Source organism: Sus scrofa, chromosome 13 (assembly GCF_054392235.1).
Source record: "Sus scrofa isolate SSC_HxYL_T2T_F1_AM1 chromosome 13, Sscrofa_HxYL_maternal_Yorkshire_Landrace_v2.0, whole genome shotgun sequence".
Lineage (NCBI taxonomy): Eukaryota > Metazoa > Chordata > Mammalia > Artiodactyla > Suidae > Sus > Sus scrofa.
This window is the reverse complement of record NC_139395.1, coordinates 31,891,256-31,917,238: the sequence shown is the minus strand read 5'-3', so window position 1 is coordinate 31,917,238 and position 25,983 is coordinate 31,891,256. Positions and strand designations below refer to the sequence as shown.

The window sequence follows — 25,983 nt, the reverse complement described above, 5'->3', positions numbered from 1 at the left end:
TAAAGAAGAACAAAATAATGCCACTTGTAGCAACACAGAGATTCAAATAGAATGCAAGTGGAGATGCAAATAGAGATTCTCATACTAAGTGAAGTAAGTCAGAAAGAGATAAACAAATACCGTATGATATCACTTATATGTGGAATCTAAACCCAAGTGAACCTATCTATAGAACAGAAACAGACTCACAGATGTGGAGAACAGACTTGTGGTTGCCCTGAGGAAGGGGGAAGGAAGTGGGATGGCTGGGGAGTTTGGGATTGGTAGATGCAAACTATTACATTTGGAGTGAATAAGCAATGAGGTCCTACTGTATAGCACAGGGAACTATATCCAATCTCTTGGGATAGACCATAATAGAAGATAGTATAAGAAAAATAATGTTTATGTATGCGTAACTGGGTCACTATGCTGTATAGCAGAAATTGACACAACACTAAATCAACTATATTTTAATAATAAAAAATAAAAAAGCAAACAAAAAACCCATTTCTTGTAATTTCTAATTCTGTGCCTCCACTCTTTTTCTAAAGTCTTAGGTTAGCTTTACTATAATTTCTCTGAATTCTTTTTCATGTAGATTGCCTCTCTCCACTTCACTTAGTTGTCGTTGTGGTTTTTTTATCTTGTTCCTTTTTCTAGAACATGTTTCTCTGCCATTTCATTTTGTCTAACTTTCTGTTTGTGGTCTCCTTTTCACAAATTGTAGAAATGTAGTTCCCTTTTGCTCTTGATGTCTGCCTCCTAGTGGGTGAAGTTGGTCCAGGGGCTTGTGCAGGCTTACTGGTAGTAGGGACTGGTGCCTGCCCACTAGGTGGGTAGATCTGGATGTGGTCCCTCTGTTGGGGAGGGCCGTATCAAAGGATGTGTTTAGAGGTAGCTATGAGCTCAGTATAAATTTAGGCAGCCAGTCTGCTGAAGGGCGGGGCTGTTTTCCTCTCCTGCTGGTTGTTTGACCTGAGGTATTCAGTACTGGAGCCTGCAGCCTGTTGGGTTGGGCTTGGTTTTGGCGTTGAAATGGTAAACTCTGGTGGAGCTCATGCCAATCAGTATTCCATTCCCTGAGGCGTCTACCATGAGGGTCCTTGCCCCTCCAGTGAGCCTCAGCCAACCCCCGCCTTCTAAGACCCATAGTTAGATCTAGCCCAGGCTTCTATGGAGTAACTGCTTTGTGCTGGGTCTTACTTTATGTTTAAACCTTGTTTGCACCCTCCAAGAGTGGAGACTGTTTTCCCTAGTCCTGTGGAGCTTCTGCACTCAAGCGCTGCTGGCCTTCAGCACCAAATGCTCTGGGGGTTTCTCTTCCTTTTGCCAGCCCCTCAGGCTGGGAAGCATGATGTAGGGCTTAACTCTCACTCCTGTGGGAGACCCTTTGTGATAAAATTATTTTGCAGTTTGTGCACCACCCTTCAGGCAGATATGGGATTTGATTATGTCCTTATATGTAAAATGTCTTTTTTGGTAGGTCCCAGTCTTTTGTGTCAATTGTTCTTTGGCAGTTAGTTGTGATTTTGGTGTTTTTGAGAAAAGGTGAACTCAAATCTTTCTACTCTGTCATCTTGTCTGGAATCAAGGAGTTGCTTTTCATTTGGATGCTTGCTGCCTCTTTCCGCAGCATGTGCTGGCCCTCATTCCCCTTGATATGGGGTATGCAGGATTGGTAGTCCTTGTGCCCTCCCAGAACAGCAGGGGCAGGACTCAGCACCCTTTCACAGGCCCCAAAATGGTGGCTGGGGTCCATGCAGTCCCAGTACAGTGGAGGCAGGGCTTGGAGCCTGCTTGCAGGTTTCTCAGGGGTGACTGGGGCTTGTGCAGTCCTAGGACAGTGTGGGACAGGACTTGGTGCCTGCTCTCGGGCCCCAAAGGAGTGGCTGGGGCCCACACACTTCTGGGACAGTTGGGACTGGCCCTGGTATCTGCTTACGGGTTTTTCAGAGGCAGCTGGACCCTGTGACTCCCGAGACAGCTGGGACAGGGCCCAGTGCCTACCAGTGGGTTTTGCAGGGGTACCTGTGTCTCTCACACTTACTGGACAGTGGGGACAGGGCTTGGTACCTGCTCAGAAGTCTGTGTGTGGCCGTCTGCTTCCCATATGGAAATATTTAGTGTTAAATGATCCAATGTCAGGGGGTTTTTCTCTAATATAGTACAACTAAAGAAAGGAGAGCTAAAGTACAGTGAAGTATTGATAATTCAGAATTCAGGAAGATGGGCAAATGGAGGCTCATTATACTGTTTTCTGTACTCTTGTGTATTTTTGAAAACTGTCATAAGTTCAAGAAAAACAACTATCCAATCCTAGCAATCAAACACCTTGGACAAAAACCCAAAGAAATTCCCACTTGGGACTTATATGTGGTTGATCATTGCAGCCTGGTTTGTAGTAGCAGCCGGTGGAGTTGGACACATCCTCCCTGTCCATTACAGAGGAATGCCTACAGAAGGTGGTGGTGGTGTAGGAGGGTATGGTAGTCTGCAGGTAGAAGCAGGAAATTCTGTTGGATGCACCCACAGCCGTATGGATGGATCTTAAAATAGAGGGATGAGGGAAAAAGCAAGAAACAGAAAAATCCATATCACAATTTAACTTGCATACATATTTCTAATATTATATCTTTAAATATTTTAATCTACTATATATATAACATATATATATTCAGATAAAAAGCACATTGCATATTTCCCAAAGACGCTAATTTATCCAGTACATTGAAATGGTTGCTTACAGAGAGGAGGGAAGTTAGAGATGGTAAGGGGAATGCACGTGCATTACTGAATAAAACAAGGACATGGCCCTACCTGGAGCAGTAAGATTTGTGTGCCAAATGGTTTTCACATTCCAAAAGACACAAAAATGCCCCACTCAGGACCTCCTGAATCAACATGGGAAATCGGAAGGCTAGAAATCTCCATTTTCCCTCTAAATCCTCTCAAGTGTTTCCTACACACCCCCAAGTTAATCTATCTTCAGGGGGACTTGCTGGTTCTAGGTCATAGGTTAGGCCAAGAATAGCAGAACACAGGCTCCAGGAAGGGCATGCAAAATTCTCCCCACTGTAAAATTCCAGTTTGTGTGTGTACATGGGAATTAGCTCTGAGAATAAGCACTATATAAATGCTAATTACTTCTGGGCAAACTTAATCTCCTATTTACCACTTAGGGAATTTCCTTTTCAATCCACCTGAAAGGAGGAAAAGAATCTATTGTTAACTCTCACCAGTGTTAATTATAATAAGAGTTGGGCATAACACAACGATAAAGGAAGAAGGGATGATATCCAATATTGATGAAATGTAGAGGAATAACAGCTTCAGACCCTGCTGGTGGGAATGTACACTGGTATAGAAATAGGAGAAGGACATAAAGCCAAAAGGAAGACACATTTACTGTGTCTTCCTTTGAAAGGAGGGCAATGACAGAGGCTGTCAGAGGGCTGGGAAACCTTCCCACCATCCCCTCTGTAATCCTTAGGGATGGAGCTGCTCCCCAGGTCCCTGTTATGATGATGAACCCTGGAGCAGAGGCTTCTCAGTAGCTTAGCTGATGGTGCTGAGACTACACTGTGATAACATCACCAGCCTGATTTTCTAGGTCAAAGAGCCAAGTAATGGGAAACAGCCCCTCCCTTCGCTTCCTGGATCTTTGTGTGTTTGCCTTCAGTGAATACACTTCAAGACACAATTTTAAATTAAAAAACAAGAAAGTGTATTGAATTAATTCATCATGGCTGGTTTTCTACCTGGAGCAAAACAGGCTTTCTAAACTACCCATCCAAGACTGCACAGGAAGTGGCACAAAACCTGGGCTGGAGTTTTCATAAGGCCATGGCCCACTGCAGGTTTGAAATCAAGGTCCAGGAAGAGCCTGGAGAAGAGCAGGGCAAAATCTGGGCTTCTCAGAGGTGCACCTGTACTCTGCCTCCTGGCTAATAGGGCTGCCCTATTGTTGCTGACCTGTTCTGTCTGCTGATTTCATTGTGAATTGCTGGAAGATTTTGAGTGTAAAATGTTATGTTAATTATACAGTTAAGGGAGCTCTAGGGAGTTTGCTTTCAGATTCTTTCACTCCAGGGGATGAGGGGAAAAAGCATCACATGTCATGTGACATCTTCTGCCCCTGGGGACTGAGTTAAAGCCAGGATTTTGAAAGGTGGCACATTCATAAGAAGAACATCTGGAGTTCTTGGATTTCTTGCATCCAGATGCATCAGCAGTGCTTTTTCTGGAAAAAGCCCTCTTTCTGGAAAGGCCCGTTGTGGGGAGTGTGTTTCTCTGCCTGTCTATATTCTTCTACATAGCACAATTGTACGTAAAGGTGAGAAAAGAGGTAGTATTCTACTAACATCACTTCCTCTAGGCTCAAATGGGTACTGCAGGCTGTAGAAATCCTGGGGCCATCCACATATCTGTATTTCACCAGGCAGATTAAATGTAATTCCTCTTTTTGACATTCTTAGGAAGCTACCAGACACAGTTCTCCACAATAAATGACAAACCAAAACACTGGGAGACTTAACAGAAAGGAAACTGAGAATCCAACTTAGGGGTGAGGTGAAGGGAACCTCTGGGATGAGCATGAGGCAAAGCCCTGGGATGACAGCTTCAGGGCAGGAGGACAGAAGGCTCTGTGGGGAGGCTCTGAAAAATAGTAGTAGAAATGAGAGATCACCAGATAAACAAACCAGCAATAGCTATGGAGAAAATGAAATAAATGAAGTTATTAAATCCAGATAAAATGAAAGTTGTACAAGAAAGGAAACATTGATAATGTACTACTTGGCTTGGCAGTGAACAAGAATTACATAGCTATAATATCATCATAGAAGTATATGTATGTGTATAGGCTTCTATTATTGTATTTTATATTGTATTTATTTATTTATTTATTTATTTTTTGGCTGCACCTGTGGCATATGGAAGTTACCAGGTCAGTGACTGAATCTGAGATGCAGCTGCACCCTATGCCACAGCTGTGGCAGTGCTGAATCCTTAACCCCACTGTTCCGGGCCAGGGATTGAACTTGTATCTCAGCAAGTACCCGAGCTGCTGCAGAGACAATACTGGATCCTTAATTCACTACACCACAATAGGAATTCCTAGAAGTATATTGAGATCGAGGATGGGTAAGTGGATGGGTGGAGGTTTTAAGGAAGCTAAGTATTTACCTGGTACTATAGGTCATCCATAGATAATTTCTAAAACTGTCAAATGAAGAGTTAGTAATAAGACATACGTTTGGTTAGCTGTGAAAAACAGAAGCACAACATAACAGTGAATTAAACTAGGAACAGGTTTTTATTTCTCTCTCATTCAGTGTAGCTATATAGTCCAGGTTTGGGGTGACAGCTTTGTGTCCTAAAATCTGTAGTTACCCAGTCTCTTTCTATATATCTCTGTTCCCAATTTAACCTCATAGTTCAATTTGGTACCATTATGTCTGCATTCTATCCATCATGAAGCAAGCAAAAGAAGAAAACAAAGGGTATGCTTCAGCTATCTTTTAAAGAGGTTCCTGAAAGCTACATGTAATGCTTTAATCACATCCCTTTGGCCAGTATTTATTTGTATAAGTACTATGTGTAATTACATAGAACTTGAAAATATATTTTTTTATTCTGGAAGTGATGAGCCCAGCGAAAAATTGGGATATGTATTCATATGGAAGAATTGGAAAGTGGATATGAAGGAATTAGCCATTTCTTCCACGCATGTATGTTATTCACAAGTGTAGGAGTAAATTCCAGACAAAATATCTAAATTCACTGAAATAGTTGCTGGCTGGAGAATAAGCCTTTTGGATGCAGAGAGGTGGTGCATGTTATTGCTGTATTTTTTTTTTTTTACAAACTTTAAGTACTGTTATCTTTAATTTCTAAAAATTATGCACATGCATTATTTTGACAAAATAAGTTAAATCATAGAGTCCCTGACATGTGGATGTGAAAGTGGGTATGCAGGTTGAGAGGCTGTGTCTCTCCCCTTTTGCCTCATTTCTAAATATAAGATGAATCTGGTATATTTAAGCTTCATCACAAACTGAAAAATTATGATTCAGAATTACAGAGGGATTAATAATTGGGTTTATATGTTCTTCCCTCACTGTACCTTATTTTCTTTTTTTCCTGTGAATACAAAGAAAATCTTCCCAGTGGACATCAAAAGCAGTAGTGAAGGCAGTAAACCAGTGGTGCGTCTCAGAAGCTTAAGGAAAGTCTTTTTACTTCCCAGATGTTAGACATCTCCTTTTGGGAAGTCAGGTGTCTTTCTACTGTGGCTTTTGTCTTAATTCACAGCCTTTTAAAAAATGTAAGAAACAGTGAAGCTTAATCAGGATATTCTGATTTTGGCCAGCTTAGCTGATGGCTTGTGCCAAATATTATCCTCTCACCTTCTCTCCTGGTAAATATCTTCCCCTTTTAAAATTCATATCCACCTCTGACTTAGAGAATGTCCAGTCAAGTTCCAGATTTCTTGTCTCCACAATGGTCATCAAGGCTCAACTCATCTGCTATGTGAAAATGATCCCCAGCCGTAGAGAAGAAAATAAAGTGCTAAGATGAGACAAGCACAGTACCAGTCCCTAGGAGGCGCCTGAAGGATAGTGATTATAATAATATCAATATTACCAGCTTGTGTAATAATAATGTAATTCAAGTTCAATTTACCATAGCGCCGTTTGCTTTCTTTTTTAAAAAAATTTTCATAATAATTTTTATTTTTTCCATTATAGCTGATTTATAGTGTTCTATCAATTTTCTGCTGCACAACGAGGTGACCCAGTCACATATACATGTATAATTCTTTTTTCTTACATTATCATGCTCCACCACAAGTGACCAGACATAGTTCCCAGTGCTATACAGCAGGATTGCATTGCTTAGCCATTCCACAGGCAGTAGTTTGCATCTTAACCCCAAATTCCCAGTCCTTCCCCATCCCTCTTGGCAACCACAAGTCTATTCTCCAAGTCCATGATTTTCTTTTCTGTGGAAAGGTTCATTTGTGCCATATATTAGATTCCAGATATAAGTGAAATCATATGGTATTTGTCTTTCTCTTTCTGAAAATAGCATTTTTTTTTTTATGGCTGAGTAGTATCCCATTGTACATATATACTACATCTTTCTAATCCAGTCATCTATTGATGGGCATTTAGGTTGTTTCCATGTCTTGGCTATTGTGAATAGTGCTGCAATGAACATGCGGGTACATGTGTCTTTTTCAAGGAAAGTTTTGTCTGGATATATTTAGTTTTCTATGTTTAGTTTTCTAAGGTACCTTCATACTGTTTTCCATAGTGGTTGTACCAATTTACATTCCCACTAACAGTTAGGAGGGTTCCCTTTTCTCCATACCCTCTCCAGCATTTGTTATTTGTGGACTTATTAATGATGGCCATTCTGAATGGTGTGAGATGGTACCTCATGGTAGTTTTGAATTGCATTTCTCTAGAAATCAGTGATGTTGACCATTTTTTCATGTGTTTGTTGGCCATCTGTATATCTTCTATGGATAAATGTGTATTCAGGTCTTTCGCCCATTTTTCCATTGGGTTGTTGGCTTTTTTGCTGTTGAGTTGTATAAGTTGTTTGTATATTTTAGAGATTAAGCCCTTGTCAGTTGCATCATTTGAAACTATTTTTTCCCATTCTGTAAGTTGTCTTTTTTTTTTTTTTATGGTTTCCTTTGCTGTGCAAAAGCTTGTCAGTTTGATTAGATCCTATTGGTTTATTTTTGCTTTTATTTCTATTGCTTTGGGAGATTGACCTAAGGAAACATTTGTAAGACTGATGTCAGAGAATATTTTGCCAATGTTCTCTTCTAGGAGTTTGATGGTGTCTTGTCTTACATTTAAGTCTTTAAACCATTTTGAGTTTATTTTTGTGCATGGTGTGAGGATGTGTTCCAGTTTCATTGATTTACATAAGACTGTCCAGTTTTCCCAGCACCACTTGCTGATAAGACTGTCTTTTTCCCATTTATATTTCTGTCTCCTTTATTGAGGATTAATTGACTGTCGTATAGGTCATTTCTGATGTTCCACAATTTTATAGGGTGATATCATCATCAATATCCTGACTCTTGGGATGTGTTACATTGACACCAGGGGATAACAGTGAGTCAGTTGGGTTTGAGTTACAACTCAGGACTGTCTGACTTTGAAGTACCTGATTCTGAATTTTTGGTGGCCACCTATTTCTAGGTCTAGCAGATCATCACTTTCTGAACATCTGCTTTGTCTTCAGCACCTTGCTAGCTTCAATGATGAAGACATAACTGGACCATACAAAAGTTACCTTGTAGAATCATAACCAGCTAGATACAAAAATCAATTACAAATACAAGGTCATACATCTAATTTATCCACGATTGTTTTGAATTTTGCCTGTTATCCCAGAATAATTATTCATGGTACACTCTTTCACTTTCATAATTGCCATGGTTTGAATGATGGACTGTATGGCTGTTGTTGGAGATGCTGGCAACACACTGTCCACAACCTTTCACTCTCACCATCTTGGTGTATGCATTAGATTTCCAACTTTCAGCACATACATTGCTTTCCTTTGGAGCTTTCTCTTGCCACTGGCCTTGCTGATAGGCCAGAGGTGCTGGGGCATCAGTGCCAAGTGGAATAGCTCTCTGGCAGTGACTGATGAACTTGACCCTGACATTCGTATATGACTTAGGTAACAGTGGGAAGGGGTTTATAGTGTGGTGAAGGTAACCCTATGTGTATGGGAGGCAGTGATGGAAAAGGTGCAGACCGGGAGTGGACTTTGGTTCTGTGTGATGAGGCAGTGGTTAGAGGGGAATGGAGAGCTGTCCCCAGTGTTTGGAAGCTGAGTCTGGCTGTGTGCAGGCAGATTGGATGAGAAAGGAGAGAGCAAATCAGAGAAGCCAATGGGATGTGACCCAGATAGGAGGGGGCAGACCTGAACCCAGAGTGGAGGGAAAATATAGTGAGGAAGGGTGGTGATGAGTCACTTTGAAGGAGAATCCATTTTATTTAGTGACTGACCAGCTACGAACTTCAAAGCACTGGACAAGTCAATGGTGATGGCTCTGTAGGCCCATAGCCACCCTGCACCTGAGGCAGCAAGCAGCGCTGGTGACAAGATGGTGGGTCAGGGAAACCATTGTCCTCAGATGCTCAAGGTTGTGCTGAATGCCCGTTAAATGGTGGCCATGATCTAGAGTGTGCTTTAATTAAATGAAACATTAGTGCAGAGCTCAGTCTGGGGTCAGACTGAACAGAATTCTTAGGACTGTTTCCTAGGTGTGTGGCCCCAAATAAGTTTAATAACATTCTGAGCTTCAGTTTCCTTGGCTTTTTAAGAGTGTTTTCATGTTGGCACTTTGAGGACTTAATGAGGGGTGAGTGCCCCATTAAATGCTCAGAAAGTGATACTGTGAGGGAGGAAGGAGACTTTTCACTTTTCCAGGTTCTTGGCTGACATCCCTTGTAATGAAAGAGATTAACAGAAGGAAAACAAAGTTGATGTAATTTTTTATGTACACATTCACACACACACACAGGGGCCTTAATGATGAAAGACCCAAGGAAATGACCAAAGCAGGCAGATTTTATACCTTTTAGATAAAGAAACAATAAGTCTGTGAAGAATTGACAAGATAAGAAAGTTTGGGCTTGGGGTAGTAAAGTGATAAAGAAATGACAATTTTGTTTATACAGCCTCTTGGCCCTGAAATCCCTGTCACTGGTGACAAAGATGCCTTCTACCTTCCTGGTACAGGGAGGGTGCCTTTGCATGGGGAGTTTATTTTCTGCTTTCAGAGGGACAAAGCCGGGTCAGAGTGTACTTCTTTTTTTTTTTTTTTTTTTTTTTTTTAGCTGCAGCATGCAGCAGCTTGACATGGTATCTCAGTTCCTAGACCATGGATTGAACCTGAGCCATAGTGGTAAAAAGCTCTGAATCCTAATCACTAGACTACCAGGGAACTCCCAGAGTGTTCTTCTTACACCTGCTGTTTCTTAAGTAACTTTAATTTAAAATAATCAATATGCCAAAGTGGCATATTTTGGGATAGCCTGCCCTGAACCTCATCAAAGGTAAAGTTGAACTTTTCTATCCTCCACAATGGCTGTAAGAAAAGAGAACTATTAAAATAAAAAATCTATATCTAAATAGCTATCTAGAAGTTCCCATCATGGCTCAGTGGAAATGAATCTGACTAGTATCCGTGAGGATGCAGGCTCAATCCCTGGCCTTGCTCATTCGGTTAAGGATCCTGAATTTCTGTGAGCTCTGGTATAGGTTGCAGACATACCTTGAATCTGGCATTGCTGTGGCTGTGGCATAGGCCAATGGCTATAGCTCTGATTCAACCCCTAGCCTGGGAATTTCCATACCCTGTGGCTGTGGCCCTAAAAAGACAACAACAACAAAAAAATAGCTATCTATGTCTAAATCTGTATATTGTAAGGGAAGAAAAATCTTTTTCCCCCTTCCTTTCTAGGTTCTTGGCTGAGACACCCCCCTGTGATAAAAGGAGAGAAACAAACTTAAGTTTAATGACATGTATACCTTCTGACACATGGGAGACACCCTGGAAAACCGAGTATAAATTCCACCCTCACCTTGAATGGACCAAGCCATCACCTTAAATAACATCTCCAGCTAAAGACAGAAGAACATGTTGGAGGGATGGAGAGCCAGTTTTGGGAGGTGAGCAGGAAAAGCACAGAGAACAAGGGTGAGGTTGTTATGCAGATTTAAGTCCTTGCCTTCCCCACTGGTAGGAGAGTCTGGAGCTTTAGTACCATCCTCTTCCTGAAACAGCAGGGAAGACAGTTTACAAGTAGAGATTTCCCTTATAGTTGTAAATGTCTCTTCCAAAAGGATAACTTCTGTGCAGGTGGCAGAAATTCACTTGAGTCTAATGTTTCCTTAAAAGTAATCGGCCTAAAATAATCCTCATACCAAAAAGGCATATTTTGGGGTTGGTATATTCTGCTCCTTTTGAATATCTGTACCCAACTCTGTCTCCTTCTGAGGTCCAGAAACAGATAATACTATTCTGGATTTTTCAGCTCGGCATTAGAGTTTTAGATGAAAAAAATAGTCCCAGCCCCAAACAACTTGTTCATCTCTAGATAGCTGCAGTATTAGAGAGTTTGTTTTCTGTTCTTTGTGTCAGAGATCATATCCCATTTCCTGGATGACTATAGGTCAATAAATAGGTCTACACTTTTGCTCTTCACAAGGCTCCCAAACACCATTCATTTCAAACATGTGTCACCACCCAACTAGCCTCCCTTGCAGGGTTGCGCCTTACCCTGAAAATGCTCTCTAAGCACAGAGCCCAGTTGGGAGGGTGGTGACTAGAGAGTTGTTAACATAGACCTGAACTAAACAGGCCCATTGTTCTGCAGGGGAACTGCAACAGAGGAACACACCTCTTTCCTTCAGTTCTGCAAGCAGTGCTGGCTGAGTCTTCAAAACCCATGCATCAGGGAGTGAGTGGTTGTTCAGTTTGAAAAGCCTCCAAATGGGCTAGGATGGCCCATGGGGTATTTTTCTGAAACTCTCTGGGTGTGCCTGAGACATTCAGTTAATCTGGGAACATTACTGAGGTCAGCCATCCACTTGGCTGCCTCTATCAGACTTACACCTACGATGGCACCATTGCTACCTTGGCACAAGGTGCCGCTGCTGCTCCTTGTCACACTGCTGGGATTCTAGTGAGGCTGGGCATGTGCAATCAGGCCCACAGTCCGCTCCCATCCCCAGAGTTGGCCACGGTGCTGGAACTCAAACTGACCTCCTGTGACTGAAGTCCCCTAGAGGACCAAACTCCAGGGCTTCTGTTATTCATCAGAAATCCCCCAGTGCTGGAAAGGCCTCTACTGAATCTTCTCAGTATCAAAATGGCAAAACCCTACGGGACCATTTATTTCTGATTTCAGGGACCTAGTGCCTTGATTGAGCTGGGGAACAAGGATTTCATTAGTCCAACTAGTTGGGCTTCTCCAGGGCAGAGCAAAGCCCTGCAAGGATGTAGCAGCCCTGGGGGCAGTGGGGTGCGGAGGAGGATGGGAAGTTTGGAAAGGATGAGATACATATCTTTTAATAAAGGCTGAAATGTTAAGTTGCAAAAGAGAAGAAAAAAAATCATTTTCTTTCGTGCGGTTGCCAGCAATGGGTAATTATAAAATGGGATGATTTGAGGATTAGGTTTCCTTATTTAGAAATTACTGAAGAAAGATTGAACATAGAGGCACACTTTGGCCAAGGGAGCATTGGAAGTCACCTTGCGGTGGCATTTGCTCTAACACATCAAGGTTTTGAGGTAACCTGGTGCAGCATTTGATTCTGGTGCTCCCATAGCCCTTTACAAGGCTGGTGTGCCCACTCCCTGCTGCTGTGGATACTGGCTGCTAATGGCTCACAGTTGCCCCCTTCCCCAGAGAAGGTCTCTCCTTGGCTGATGCTGTCACACAGAGATGGTGGGTGACCACACTTCCACCCCCACCCATCCCTACCTGGCAGCCAACTGCCATGAGTGACTGTTACCAAGATTAGAAAGCCCAGCCGCTACTTCTAGGCAGGACACCTCTGCTTTTACTTTCCAGAGCTCACCGCTAGATCAGTTGAGGTTAGACTTCATCCAAAACCACGTCTCTGATTAGACTTTTTAATCTGCCTTATTATCCTCTGTGTCCTTCTGCCCCCTTCTGGTTTCACCCAAGAGTGGTTCCCTCACTTAATCACATGCTTAGGAAGCCCTGACTTAGGTTCTGTTTCTGCAGAACTCAGCCTGAGAAACTGGCTTCTTCAGGAGGCGAGCAGAGAGCCAGCTGACCTTGTTGTCAGAGATAGTGTGAAGGGGCTGCCCTTCCCTTTCACCCCATTTTTGCCCTCTGAGCAGATTCCAGTTTAATCGTGGACTAGCTTAATAGAGGTTCCTTCTAGAAAGAGGCTCTCTTAGTTGCTTGAATATGGTAATTTTACATAAAAAATTAAAAGCAAAAATTCTTCACTGCCTGTGCTCTAGATTTCAGTTGGACTTTTTCATCAAAAAATGCTTAGTCAGTATGGGATTCTTAGAAGTTTCCTGCTAATTAGAAAGTGACTCTCCTCCTCAAAACGCACTTACACCATGATCTAACTACTCTAGAAAATTACAGTTTTGATGTTCATTCCATGTGTTTCAGTTCCTTCTGCCAACACCATGACTTTGAAACTCTTGAGTTCTTCTTGGAGCTAATTATCATAGTTTCTATAAGTGTATTAGAACGCCCTTTCCTTTCTGAAAAAAAAAAATCTATTCATATAAACGTTCCAAGAAATTAAAGCATTTGATTTCAATTTTTTAGGGCTTTTATGGGGTGGTTTAATTTAACACCAGTGGGAGGGATCTTGAGTATATGAATAGGGAACCATGATGGAAATGCATAAGGATAAGGGCAGTGACTTTCTCCAGTCTGTTTTACCCCTTCAAAAGGGAATATCTGGGATTGGGCTCCTTTTGCAGAGTCACACCCTGAGCTAAGCATTCACATGCAAGTGATTGATGAAGGAGGTCTTCTGGGGAGGAAGAGAAAGGAAGGGGAGCTGAGGGCAGGAGGGGAGTGAGCAGAGCAGGTGGCAGTCAAGGCAGAGCCCCAGTAGGGGCAGCTCCATTCTCAAGGGCCAGGGGAGCTCGGATGTAAACCACACTCAGAGCTGTCCCTCTGGAGGAGGGAAGAGAGTTGGGCTTTCTCCCCACCCATGAGCCTTTGATCCAGGGTTCCACAGTCAAATACAGGGTTGGAACTGACATTTCTCCTCTTCTGTGTGGGTGAAAAGGTCCTGACAGTTTGAGAGCAGTCGTCCAGAGTCAGTTACAGGTGCAGATGGTTCAAAGCCAACTCAAACAGAAGTTGGGAGAGGGACACCCAGAAACAGTAAAAGGGATCCAAGGGGAACTGGGCAGATCCAGTGACCCACTGTGGTGATCAGCAGGAGAAAAATGTGCAGAGGGTTGGGACTGAGTACAAACAGATCAAAACTGGAGGCATTCAGCCCACAGAATGCAGTCCATGCTGTGTTCCAGCTGCCATATTTACTGCTGCCTGGTGTCCCTTCTGCCCTGGCTGCTTTGTGGTGGGAGGTGCACTCCTGCTTTGGGTCTCCTACAGGGCTATTGTCTGATGGCTTTCAGATGCTCAGGTTTATATATGGTCTGTTGGGGTCAGACAGATCAAATCCGGTGTGAGCATGAGTACCCATAGCGGTGGTTGGGAATGTCTGTGTGAGTGGTTGAAGTTCCCTGCAACTGTGATCTGAAGGGGTTCAGATCATGCTGCCAAAACTTGCTGCTTTGGGACATTGATTAGTTTGAACTGAAGGCACTTGTGAAAGAGCAGATGCAGGAAGGGGTCCATTGAGCGGGAGAAACAGAGCTGGGAGCACAGGGAGGGGAGGCAGGGAAGCTTGCTACTTCCATAGTTTGGCAAAGATGAGCCTATAGGTAGAGGGAATGTCTCACAAGGTACTTGCACTTAAGCTGGTGTCCTGATAGACCAACTGGGGCTGCCTGCTAGGTAAGGGGATCCCACCATCAAAGGCCAGGGGACTAGGAGGCTCTGGAAGAGTGGAGATAGAGCTGGACCCCCACTTCAGGGAACTGTGGGGTCAGGAGGGACCTCAAGGTTCTGGAGAGAATCTGCACATGTGCTTGTAATAAGTATTTGGAGGCCTGAAACACTGTCTTGAGCTTCAGAATGTGAAGTCCAAAGAAACTGCCATGGCCAACAAGAAGAAATGGGTCTCTGAGATGAGGGGAGTGATGATGTTTCCTGCTGCCTTCTTCTGTTCCTTAACCCAAGAACCTCAGAAGAGGTGGAACTCAGGAGGGAGGGAAGTGGTATGTGTAAGCATACCCCCCCAATACACGTGCTCTGTGCCTTCAGCCACAAGTCTGTTGGGGGCTAGGGGGGTACAGAGCTTTGAAGTGCACACAAGATGGAAATTTAAAACTGGTTCAGACCAATTTTAATAATGAAAACTGACTAAAAAATTTGGACTGTCTCTAAGATGTTAAGGAACAGAAAATGTGGATTTGATAAAGTGGGGATAAAAGCAGAGATGGGAAAAACTAGAAGTCTTTTGTCTCTACTTTGATAAGAAAAGGCACTCAAGAAACCAATTTCATCCAGCATAATGGAGTCCAAGAAGTGTAGAATCCCACTGATGATGTGAGGGCTGGGCCCCGAGACTGGACACCCATGGAGAGGATGTGATCTGGCTACTCTCACCTGCCAATAGGGCGTGTCAGAGCACCAAGTAGGAAGGTACCCCTGCTAGAGACCCCCCAAGAATTCTCCTTCCTGAAGACACATGGCTGAGCCTGGCTGGCTTTGAGGGAAAGGGAAGGGAGGAGCCCCCTGAGACTACACCTTCAGATTGAGATGCGGTCAGGAAGTGAGTGACTTTGAAATGAGGGTGCAAATGGTTTCTTGTAACCTATACAAGTTTAAATTGGTAAACAGCACCAGTTATTCAAATCATCTCCCTTTGCTATTGGAAAACTTCCAGCTTTTATTTAACACGGCTGTGAGTATATGTAATATAAATAAATGCATGTAAAAATGGTGTTAGAAGGAGAGACTCTCTGGTTCTCTTCCAGTTCTGATTGCATTCTTACGAGTAAAAGTTCTTCAGTGAAAACTCAGCCGACAGCTGTGCTGATGATGTATGAGGCAGAGCTGGACCCAGTTCGCATTTCCACGCTTGCATTTGCCCTGCGGGTACTTAGCGAGCTAAGAACTTGCATATGTCGGTGAAATGGGAGCCCTGACGCTTGGCTGCTGCTTGGAAGTAGATCTGATTAAGAGGTAGGCCCTGCTTTTCCATCGTCAATTCCAGTCCTGGCTTCAAGCACCACTTTCTTCAGCACCTTTTCGCAATGTGTTTCACATGTGTGTTTCACAATGTCAGGCATGGTGTGTTGCTTTTCCTGCTGTAGAAGCTGTCAGAGCCTTTTTCCATCATACTAATCCACAATTTTTAAAAGGATAAATAATAATATTCTCATTGATCTTGCAAATCAGAGTTTGCCATAACTAGCCCTTCCCCACATACCATAACTGCTGAAGTCTTATGAGTTTGGAGAGTTTGAAGGGCTCAGTACTTTACAGTCACAGTTGGATTGAGTACTGATGTTGAAAGCAAGGTTTGCAAAATTTTCTTAGCCTTTTTTTCTTGCTAGCATTGTTGGGTGAGTTTTAGGAGAATTATCATCAAATGACTTCTGTAGCTTGGTGCCCTTGAGAAACTTATTTAACCTCTTTGTACCTTAGTTGTATCCTATTTAAAGAGGATAATAATAGTGTTTACCCTCTTGGAGTTCCCTGATGGCCTGCTTAAGGATCTGGTCTTGTCACTACTGTGGCATGGGTTCAATTCCTGGTCCAGGAACTTTCCCATGCTGTGGCTGTAGCCCAAAAATAGTATTTACCTCCTGGAGTTGTCATGAAGATTAAATGGCTTTTTATATATCTGTATCTAGTTATAAATACAATTCTAGATATAGATATAGAAGTATAGATAAAGGTATAGAACCTTTAGATTTATTACTAGCACATAGAAAAACTCTTAATAAATACTATTATTACTCTAAATGCTGCTGTTATTATTATCAGTTTTCAAGATCATAAGAGGCAGTATTGCATAGTGGAAAGAGTGCACATAGATTTTACAGGAGGTGAATTCCCAAGGCATGGCTTTGCCATTTACTGTGAGGCTCTGAGCCTCAGCAGCTATAGCACCAAATGGACAAAGTAATGCTTTGGTGTAGAATGCTCAAATGGGAGAGTGAAGTGCATAAGATAAGTTGTGGAAGGTAACTGGCACTTAACCCTTCAGTTTGTATGAGCTCCTCTCTCTGTCTTTAGAGGCCAGAATGACACTGAGTTTGTTGTTGTTCATTTTCTCTATAGTTTCCCCATTTAAAAAAAATTTAATTATAGTTGATTTACAGTGGTATTTCAGTTTCTGCTGCACAACAAAGTGACTCAGCTATATATCCATATACATTCTCTTTTTTCATATTATCTTCCATCATGTTTCATCACAAATAATCAGATATAGTTACCTGTGCTATACAGCAGGATCTCCTTTCTCATTCATTCCAAGTGCAATAGTTTGCATATACTAAACCCAGACTCCAAGTCCATCCTACTCCCTCCCCTTCCCCCTCGACAACCACAAGTCTGTTCTCCATTTCCATGAGTTTGTTTCTGTTCTGTAACATTTGTGTCATATATTACATTTGTGTCATATATTACATTCCAATTATAATTTATATCATATATAAATTATAATTGTTCATTTGTGTCATATATTACATTCCAATTATAATTTATATCATACGGTATTTGTCTTTCTCTTTCTGACTTACCTCACTTAGTATGAGAGTCTCTAGTTCCATCCATGTTGCTGAAAATGGCATTATTTTGTTCTTTTTTATGGCTACATAGTATTCCATTATATATACTTACTGCTTCTTTATTTACGTATTTATTTATTTTTATTTTCCCACTGTACAGCAAGGGGATCAAGTTATCCTTACATGTATACATTACAATTACATTTTTCCCCCCACCCTTTGTTCTGTTGCAACATGAGTGTCTGGACATAGTTCTCAATGCTATTCAGCAGGATCTCCTTGTAAATCTATTCTAAGTTGTGTCTGATAAGCCCAAGCTCCCGATCCCTCCCACTCCCTCCCCCTCCCATCAGGCAGCCACAAGTCTTTTCTCCAAGTCTGTGATTTTCTTTTCTGAGGAGAAAAGAAAATCATTTGTGCTGGGTATTAGATTCCAGTTATAAGTGAAATCATATGGTATTTGTCTTTGTCTTTCTGGCTCATTTCGCTCAGTACGAGATTCTCTAGTTCCATCCATGTTGCTGCAAATGGCATTATGTCATCCTTTTTTATGGCTGAGTAGTATTCCATTGTGTATATAGACCACCTCTTCCGAATCCAATCATCTGTCGATGGACATTTGGGTTGTTTCCATGTCCTGGCTATTGTGAATAGTGCTGCAATGAACATGCGGGTGCATGTGTCTTTTTCAAGGAAAGTTTTGTCTGGATATATGCCCAAGAGTGGGATTGCAGGGTCATATGGAAGTTCTATGTATAGATTTCTAAGGTATCTCCAAACTGTTCTCCATAGTGGCTGTACCAGTTTACATTCCCACCAACAGTGCAGGAGGGTTCCCTTTTCTCCACAGCCCCTCCAGCACTTGTTATTTGTGGACTTATCAATGATGGCCATTCTGACTGGTATGAGGTGGTATCTCATGGTAGTTTTGATTTGCATTTCCCTTATATTTAGCGATGTTGAGCATTTTTTCATGTGTTTGCTGGCCATCTGTATATCTTCCTTGGCGAACAGTCTATTCAGGTCTTTTGCCTATTTTTCCATTGATTGATTGGCTTTTTTGCTGTCGAGTTGTATAAGTTGTTTATATATTCTAGAGATGAAGCCCTTGTCCGTTGCATCATTCGAAACTATTTTCTCCCATTCTGTAAGTTGTCTTTTTGTTTTCTTTTGGGTTTCCTTTGCTGTGCAAAAGCTTTTCAGTTTGATGAGGTCCCATGGGTTTATTTTTGCTCTACTTTCTATTGCTTTGGGAGACTGACCTGAGAAAATATTCATGATGTTGATGTCAGAGAGTGTTTTGCCTATGTTTTCTTCTAGGAGTTTGATGGTGTCCTGTTGTATATTTAAGTCTTTCAGCCATTTGGAGTTTATTTTTGTGCATGGTGTGAGGGTGTGTTCTAGTTTCATTGCTTTGCATGCAGCTGTCCAGGTTTCCCAGCAATGCTCGCTGAATAGACTTTCTTTTTCCCATTTGATGTTCTTGCCTCCCTTGTCAAAGATTAATTGACCATAGGTGTCAGGGTTTCTTTCCGGGTTCTCTCTTCTGTTCCATTGGTCTGTCTGTCTGTTTTGGTGCCAATACCACACTGTTTTGATGACTGTGGCTTTGTAATATTTCTTGAAGTCTGGGAGGGTTATGCCTCCTGCTTGGTTTTTGTTCCTCAGGATTGCTTTGGCGATTCTGGGTCTTTTGTGGTTCCATATAAATGTTTGGATTGTTTGTTCTAGTTCTGTGAAAAATGTCCTGGGTCATTTGATAGGGATTGCATTGAATCTGTAGATTGCTTTGGGTAGTATGGCCATTTGTACAATGTTGATTTTTCCAATCCAGGAGCATGGACTATCTTTCCATTTCTTTACATCTTCTTTGATTTCTTTGATGAAAGTTTTATAGTTTTCGGCATATAGGTCCTTTACCTCCTTGGTCAGGTGTATTTCGAGGTATTTGATTTTGTGAGGTGCAATTTTAAAAGGTATCGTATTTTTGTATTCCTTTTCTAATATTTCATCGCTGGTATACAGAAATGCAACTGACTTCTGAATGTTAATCTTATATCCTGCTACTTTGCTAAATTTATTAATCAGTTCAAGTAGTTTTGGGGTTGCGTCCTTCGGGTTTTCTATGTATAGTATCATGTCATCTGCATACAGTGACAGTTTGATCTCTTCTCTTCCTATATGGATGCCTTTTATTTCTTTTGTTTGTCTAATTGCTGTGGCTAGGACTTCCACAACTATGTTGAAGAGCAGTGGTGAGAGTGGGCATCCCTGTCTTGTTCCAGATTTGAGTGAGAAGGCTTTCAGTTTTTCCCCATTGAGTATTATATTTGCTGTGGGTTTGTCATAAATGGCTTTGATTATATTCAGGAATGTTCCCTCTATACCCACTTTGGCGAGGGTCTTGATCATGAATGGATGTTGAACTTTGTCAAATGCTTTTTCTGCATCTTATTTAGATGATCATATGATTTGACTTTTCTTTTGTTAATGTGGTGTATGATGCTGATTGATTTGCGTATGTTGAACCATCCTTGTGAACCTGGGATAAACCCTACCTGGTCATGGTGTATAATTTTTTTGGTATGTTGTTGGATTCGGTTGGCTAAGATTTTGTTGAGACTTTTTGCATCTATATTCATTAATGATATTGGGCGATAGTTTTCTTTTTTGGTGGTATCTCTGTCTGGTTTTGGAATGAGGGTGATGGTGGCCTCATAGAATGTCTTTGGGAGTATTCCTTCTTCTTCAACCTTTTGAAAGAGTTTAAGGAGGATGGGCACCAGATCCTCTTTATATGTTTGATAGAATTCGCCTGTGAAGCCATCTGGTCCTGGATTTGTATTTGTAGGGAGTGTTTTTATGACATTTTCAATTTCATTTCTAGTGATTGGTCTGTTCAGTTGGTCTGTTTCTACTTGATTCAGTTTTGGCAGGCTGTAAGATTCTAGAAAATTGTCCATTTCTTCCAGATTGTCAAACTTGTTACCATATAGTTGTTCATAGTATTCTCTTATGGTTTTTTGTATTTCTGCAGTATCCGTTGTGATTTCTCCTTTTTCATTTATAATTTTGGTTGTTTGGTTTCTTTCTCTCCTCTTTTTAGTAAGTCTGGCCAGGGGTTTGTCAATTTTGTTTACCTTTTCAAAGAACCAGCTCTTGGTTTTATTAATTTTCTCTATTGTTTTTTGAGTCTCTATTTTATTGATTTCTTCTTTGATCTTTATAATTTCCTTCCTTCTGCTGACTTTAGGTCTTTTTTGTTCTTCTTTTTCTAATTCGTTTAGGTGGAGGGTTAAGTTGTCAATTTGGCACCTTTCTTCTTTTTTGAGAAGGGCCTGTATTGCTATAAATTTCCCTCTGAGCACTGCTTTCGCAGCATCCCATAGGTTTTGAGAGGTTGTATCTTCGTTATCATTTGTTTCAAGGTATTTTTTAATTTCCTTCTTGATTTCCTCATTGACCCATTGGTTTTTTAGTAGCATGTTGTTTAGTCTCCATGGAGTAGGTTTTTTCTCTTTCCTTTTCCCATGGTTGATTTCTAATTTCATGGCATTGTGGTCAGAGAAGATACTTGAGATAATTTCTATGCTCCTAAATTTATTGAGGTTAGCTTTGTGTCCCAATATGTGGTCGATTCTTGAGAATGTTCCATGAGCATTTGAGAAGAATGTGTATTCTGCTTTTTTTGGATGTAGTGTCCTGAAGATACCAATTAAGTCTAATTTTTCTATTGTTTCCTTTAGGATCTCTGTTGCTTTTTGGTTTTCTGTCTAGAGGATCTGTCCATTGATGTGAGGGGGGTATTAAAATCTCCTATTATGATTGTTTTCTGATAAATATCTCCCTTTATGTCTGTTAATATTTGTTGTATGTATCTGGGTGCTGCTATATTTGGGGCATATATGTTGATGATAGTAACATCCTCTCCTTGGATGGATCCCTTAATCATTAAGTAGTGTCCTTCTTTGTCTTTCTTTATGTCTTTTGTTTTAAAGTCTATTTTGTCTGATATGAGTGTTGCAACTCCCGCTTTTCTGTCATGTCTATTGGTGTGAAATATTTTTCCCCACCCTTTCACTTTCAATCTATATGTATCCTTTGTCCTAAGGTGAGTTTCTTGTAGGCAGCATATTGAAGGCTTTTGCCTTTTTATCCACTCAGCCACTCTGTGTCTTTTGATTGGAGCATTCAGTCCATTGACATTTAAGGTGATAATTGATAGATGATTATATATTGGCATTTTGAACCTTGTGTTCCAGTTGATTTTATGGTTCTCCATTCTTCCTTTCTTTTTTTTTTGGTTGGATGGTCTCCTGTTATTATCTGCTTGAGTGGTTTTTTTTTTTTTTCATTTTTTGTGAATGCAATATTTGGTTTTGGCTTGTGGTTGCCCTGTTTTTAAGTATGCTAACCCCTTCCTATAATTGTGTTTTTTAGCCTGATGGTCCTATAGGTTTAAACACTTCATTACTATATTAAAATTAAGAAGAGAAACATACAAACAAACAAACAAAAACGGTCTATTTCTTTCCTAACCTCCCTTGCCCACATTTTATGATTTTTATGACTCTTTTTTTCCCTTTTTAATTTTATTTTGTTTGAAGCATGTTCATGATTAAATCTGTATGCTGGCTTATTTGAGTGACTGCTCTCTGATTGCGGTTTCCTCAGTCCTAGTTCTTCCTCTTCTTCTTTTTTTTTTCTTTTTTCTTCCCTTTCTCTCCTTTCTTTTTTGTTTAGAGAAGCCCTTTCAATATTTCTTTTAGCCTGGGTTTTGTGTTGCTGTATTCTTTTAGTTTTTGTTTGTTGGAAAAAATTTTTATTTCTCCTTCTATTTTAAATGATATTGTTGCTGGATAGAGTATTCTAGGTTGCATATTTTTTCCTTTTAGCACTTTAAATATCTCTTGCCATTCCCTTCTGGCCTGTAGTGTTTTTGTAGAGACATCAGCTGATATTCTTATGGGGGTCCCCTTGTAGGTAACATTCTGCTTTTCTCTTGCTGCCTTTAGGATCCTCTCTTTATCACTAACTTTTGCCATTTTTATTATGATGTGTCTTGGTGTGGGTCTATTTGGGTTCAATTTGTTTGGGGCTCTCTGTGCTTCCTGTATCTTGAACCCAGTATCCTTTAGATTTGGGAAGTTTCCATTGATAATTTCTTCCAATATATTTTCCATTCCCTTATCTTTTTCTACTCCTTCTGGAATTCCTATTATGTGTAGATTGGCCCGCTTTATATTATCCCATAGGTCTTTTATATTGCTTTCCTGTTTTTTGATTCGGTTTTCTGTCTGCTGACCTGATTGGATGATTTCCATTATTCTATCTTCCATATCACTGATTCGTTCTTCTGCATTATTCATTCTGGTTTTTACTGCCCTTAGTTCAGTTTGCATCTCTGCAAATGAATGTTCTAGTTTTTCTTAGCTCCTCCTTATATTTTCATTTCTGAGGGTATCTGCATCACTGTTCATATCTTCTCTTAATTCCTTCAGTATTTTCACTATTTCTCTTTTGAACTCCAGGTCTGTCAGACTGCCGAGATCTGTTTCATTGTTGACTGTTTTGGGTGAGTTCTCCCGTTGGTTTGACTGGGGGTGGTTTCTCAGCTTCTTCATCTTGCGTGTTGTTTTCTTTCTCCTGAGTGAGTTGTACTCTCTGTGAGCAGGCAGTGTTTGCCTTGTCACTGCTGTGGAATATTTCCTGATGGCTGGTGTTGTTGGTCAATCTTTTTTGAGGCAGTGTGGCTTTTCTGGAGTGTTGATGGGGCTAACAGGGTCTCTTTGAAGCAAAGGAGGACTTCCTGAGGGCAGACAGGACTGGGAGGTCCACACCAGGATGATAGCAGATTTCACTCGGTCAGGCAGAGCTTTCTCTGGTGTTTTTAGGCTGTGGGGTTCTTACAGGGGGTTGGCGGTGTTGGGCAGCTGTTGCTCAGGAGTTCAGCACCCCCTGAGGGCTGGAGCAGCTATCTGGGCCGCTGCGACGCCAGGAGGCTCCTCCCCAGGGCAGCCTGACTCAGAAAGACTGTCCGAGAATTAGGCAGATCTTTTCACGGCCCGGCCAGGCTTGTTGTAGCTTTTCTAGCCTGCAGGGGGTCCTGCCTGGAGCTGGCAGTCCTATGCAGCTGATCTGTGAGAGCTTGGCACCCCCTGCTGGCTTGGGTGGCTAGCTGGGCCACTGCCAACCCAAGAGGCTCCTCCCAGGGCAGCCCGACTCAGAAAGACTGTCCAAGAATTAGGCAGATACTTTCACGGCCCGGCCAGGCTTGTTGTAGCTTTTCTGGGGTGTAGGGGGTCCTGCCAGGAGCTGGAAGTCCTGTGCAGCTGATCCACAAAAGCTTGGCTCCCCCTGAGGGCTTTGGCGGCTAGCGGGGCCACTTCCAACCCAAGAGGCTCCTCCCCAGGGCAGCCCGACTCAGAAAGACTGTCCGAGAATTAGGCAGATCTTTTCAAGGCCTGGCTAGGCTTGATCTAGCTTTTCTGTGCTACAGGCCTTTTCTTGGGGGCTGGTGCTGTTTGGTGCTGCTCTGTGGGGGTGTAGCCCCTCCAAAGGGCAAGCAGGCCTGTGCAGGGACAGCCCCTGCAGTGGTAGACTTCAGGCAATTGTTGAGGCCAACCTTCCCGGATGGCAGGCAGCCCCAGGTCCGGCGAGTGCATAGGGGGTGGCGGGGGTGGGGGGAGGGGATGCACTGGGAAGCACAGCTTTCTGCTAGCTAGGGGGCCGGTAAGCTTGCTGTGGCAGAGAGTATTCTATGGGGACCCACCCCCTCTTCCCTCCCCTCCCCAGCACGGGTGCAGACCAGGCTTTTCTCCCAGGTTTCCTCTGATGTGGCTTTCCACTCCCCCGCCCCTAGAGTATTGCTCCCTTCCCCTGCGACAGCTTTGCTTTCTAGTCTCCCAGGCAGTCTCTGCCCCATCAAACTTGACAGACCAGTTTCTAGACCTCCCAAGCAGTCTCCGCTCCACCCCGCCCCCCAGCCCTTTCCTGGGGACTAACCTCCAGAGCCGAGGTCTCGGTGCCCAGCCCCCACCCAGGCGTCTCAATTTTTGGTGACCGTGCCCGTAGTTCAGATGGTCCATTCGGTTCTTGATTGGCTTTTTCATACTCCAACTTACTGCTACACTATTCTCTGCATCTGGAGATTCCTCTGGTTCTTTTGATCTTTCCCCTGAGTAGGTGACTTTCCAGGGTGCAGGATCCCTTTCTCCTCCGCAGTTCCCTTTCCGGAGCACCCGTCCCGCTCGGATTCACCTTCTGTCACTCTCCTCTTTTCTCTTGTTTTACCTAGTAATGTCATGAACTTCTTGCCATTATTGGAGTTTAGGTTCTTCTGCCAGCAATTGGTTGTTGTTCTGTGCGAGTCATTTATCCTGTAGATGAGTTTTTTTGGTGTGTGTTTGTGGGAGAGGGCGAGCGTGTCCCTCTACTCTTCCGCCATCTTGTCTCCTCCTCCGCATCTTAATCCATTCATCTGTCGGTGGACATTTAGGTTGTACTATACACAAAAATAAACTCAAAATGGCTTAAAGATTTAAACATGGAGTTCTCGTCGTGGCACAGTGGTTAACGAATCTGACTAGGAACCATGAGGTTGTGGTTTCGATCCCTGGCCTTGCTCATTGGGCGAAGGATCCAGCGTTGCCGTGAGCTGTGGTGTAGGTCGCAGATGCGGCTCGGATCCCACATTGCTGTGGCTGTGGTGTAGGCCAGCGGCTACAGCTCCGTTTGGACCCCTAGCCTGGGAACCTCCATATGCCGCAGGAGTGGCTCTAGAAAAGGCAAAAAGAGAAAAAAAGAAAAAAAAAAGACTTAAATGCAAGACAAGACACCATCAAACTCCTAGAAGAGAATTTAGGCAAAACAGTCTCTGACATCAGTCATACAAATGTTTTCTTAGGTCTGACTCCCAAGGCAACAGAAATAAAAACAAAAATAAACCAGTGGGACCTAATCAAACTGACACATTTTTGCACAGCAAAGGAAACCATAAAAAACAAAAAGACAACCTATGGAATGAGAGAAGATAGTTTCAAATGATGCAACTGACAAGGGCTTAATCTCTAAAATATACAGTTTAGACAGTTCCACAGCAAAAAACCTAACAACCCAATGGAAAAATGGGCAAAAGACCTGAATACACATTTATCCATAGAAGATTAACAGATGGCCAAAAAACACATGAAAAAATGCTCAACATCACTGATTTCTAGAGAAATGCAATTCAAAACTACCATGAGGTACCATCTCACACCATTCAGAATGGCCATCATTAATAAGTCCACAAATAGCAAATGCTGGAGAGGGTGTGGAGAAAAGGGAACCCTCTTGCACTGTTGGTAGAAACGTAAATTGGTACAACCACTATGGAAAACAGCATGGAGGTACTTGAGAAAACTAAATATAGAACTACCATATGACCCAGCAATCCCACTCCTGGGCATATATCCTGAAAGAACTTTCATTCAAAAAGATACATGCACCTGCATGTTCATTTCAGCATTATTCACAATAGCCAAGACATGGAAACAACCTAAATGTCAGATGACTGGATTAAGAAGATGTGGTATATATACACA

At 42.1% G+C, this 25,983-nt stretch overlaps 1 protein-coding gene across 8 annotated transcripts in view; it reads left to right on the top strand.

Annotated features, from left to right (window-relative positions):
• Positions 1-25,983, top strand: part of GADL1 (glutamate decarboxylase like 1) — a 345,574-nt gene that overhangs the window by 93,683 nt on the left and 225,908 nt on the right. For 2 of the 8 annotated variants that reach the window (XM_084987312.1, XM_084987310.1), the window contains 2 exons: positions 10,484-10,692; positions 15,638-15,845. The exons of 4 other annotated variants lie outside the window; for them this stretch is intronic. The gene's annotated coding sequence lies outside the window, so the exon portion shown is untranslated. The remainder of the gene's footprint in view (positions 1-10,483; positions 10,693-15,637; positions 15,846-25,983) is intronic. 2 more of the 8 variants (XM_084987311.1, XM_084987309.1) reach the window with 1 other exon arrangement.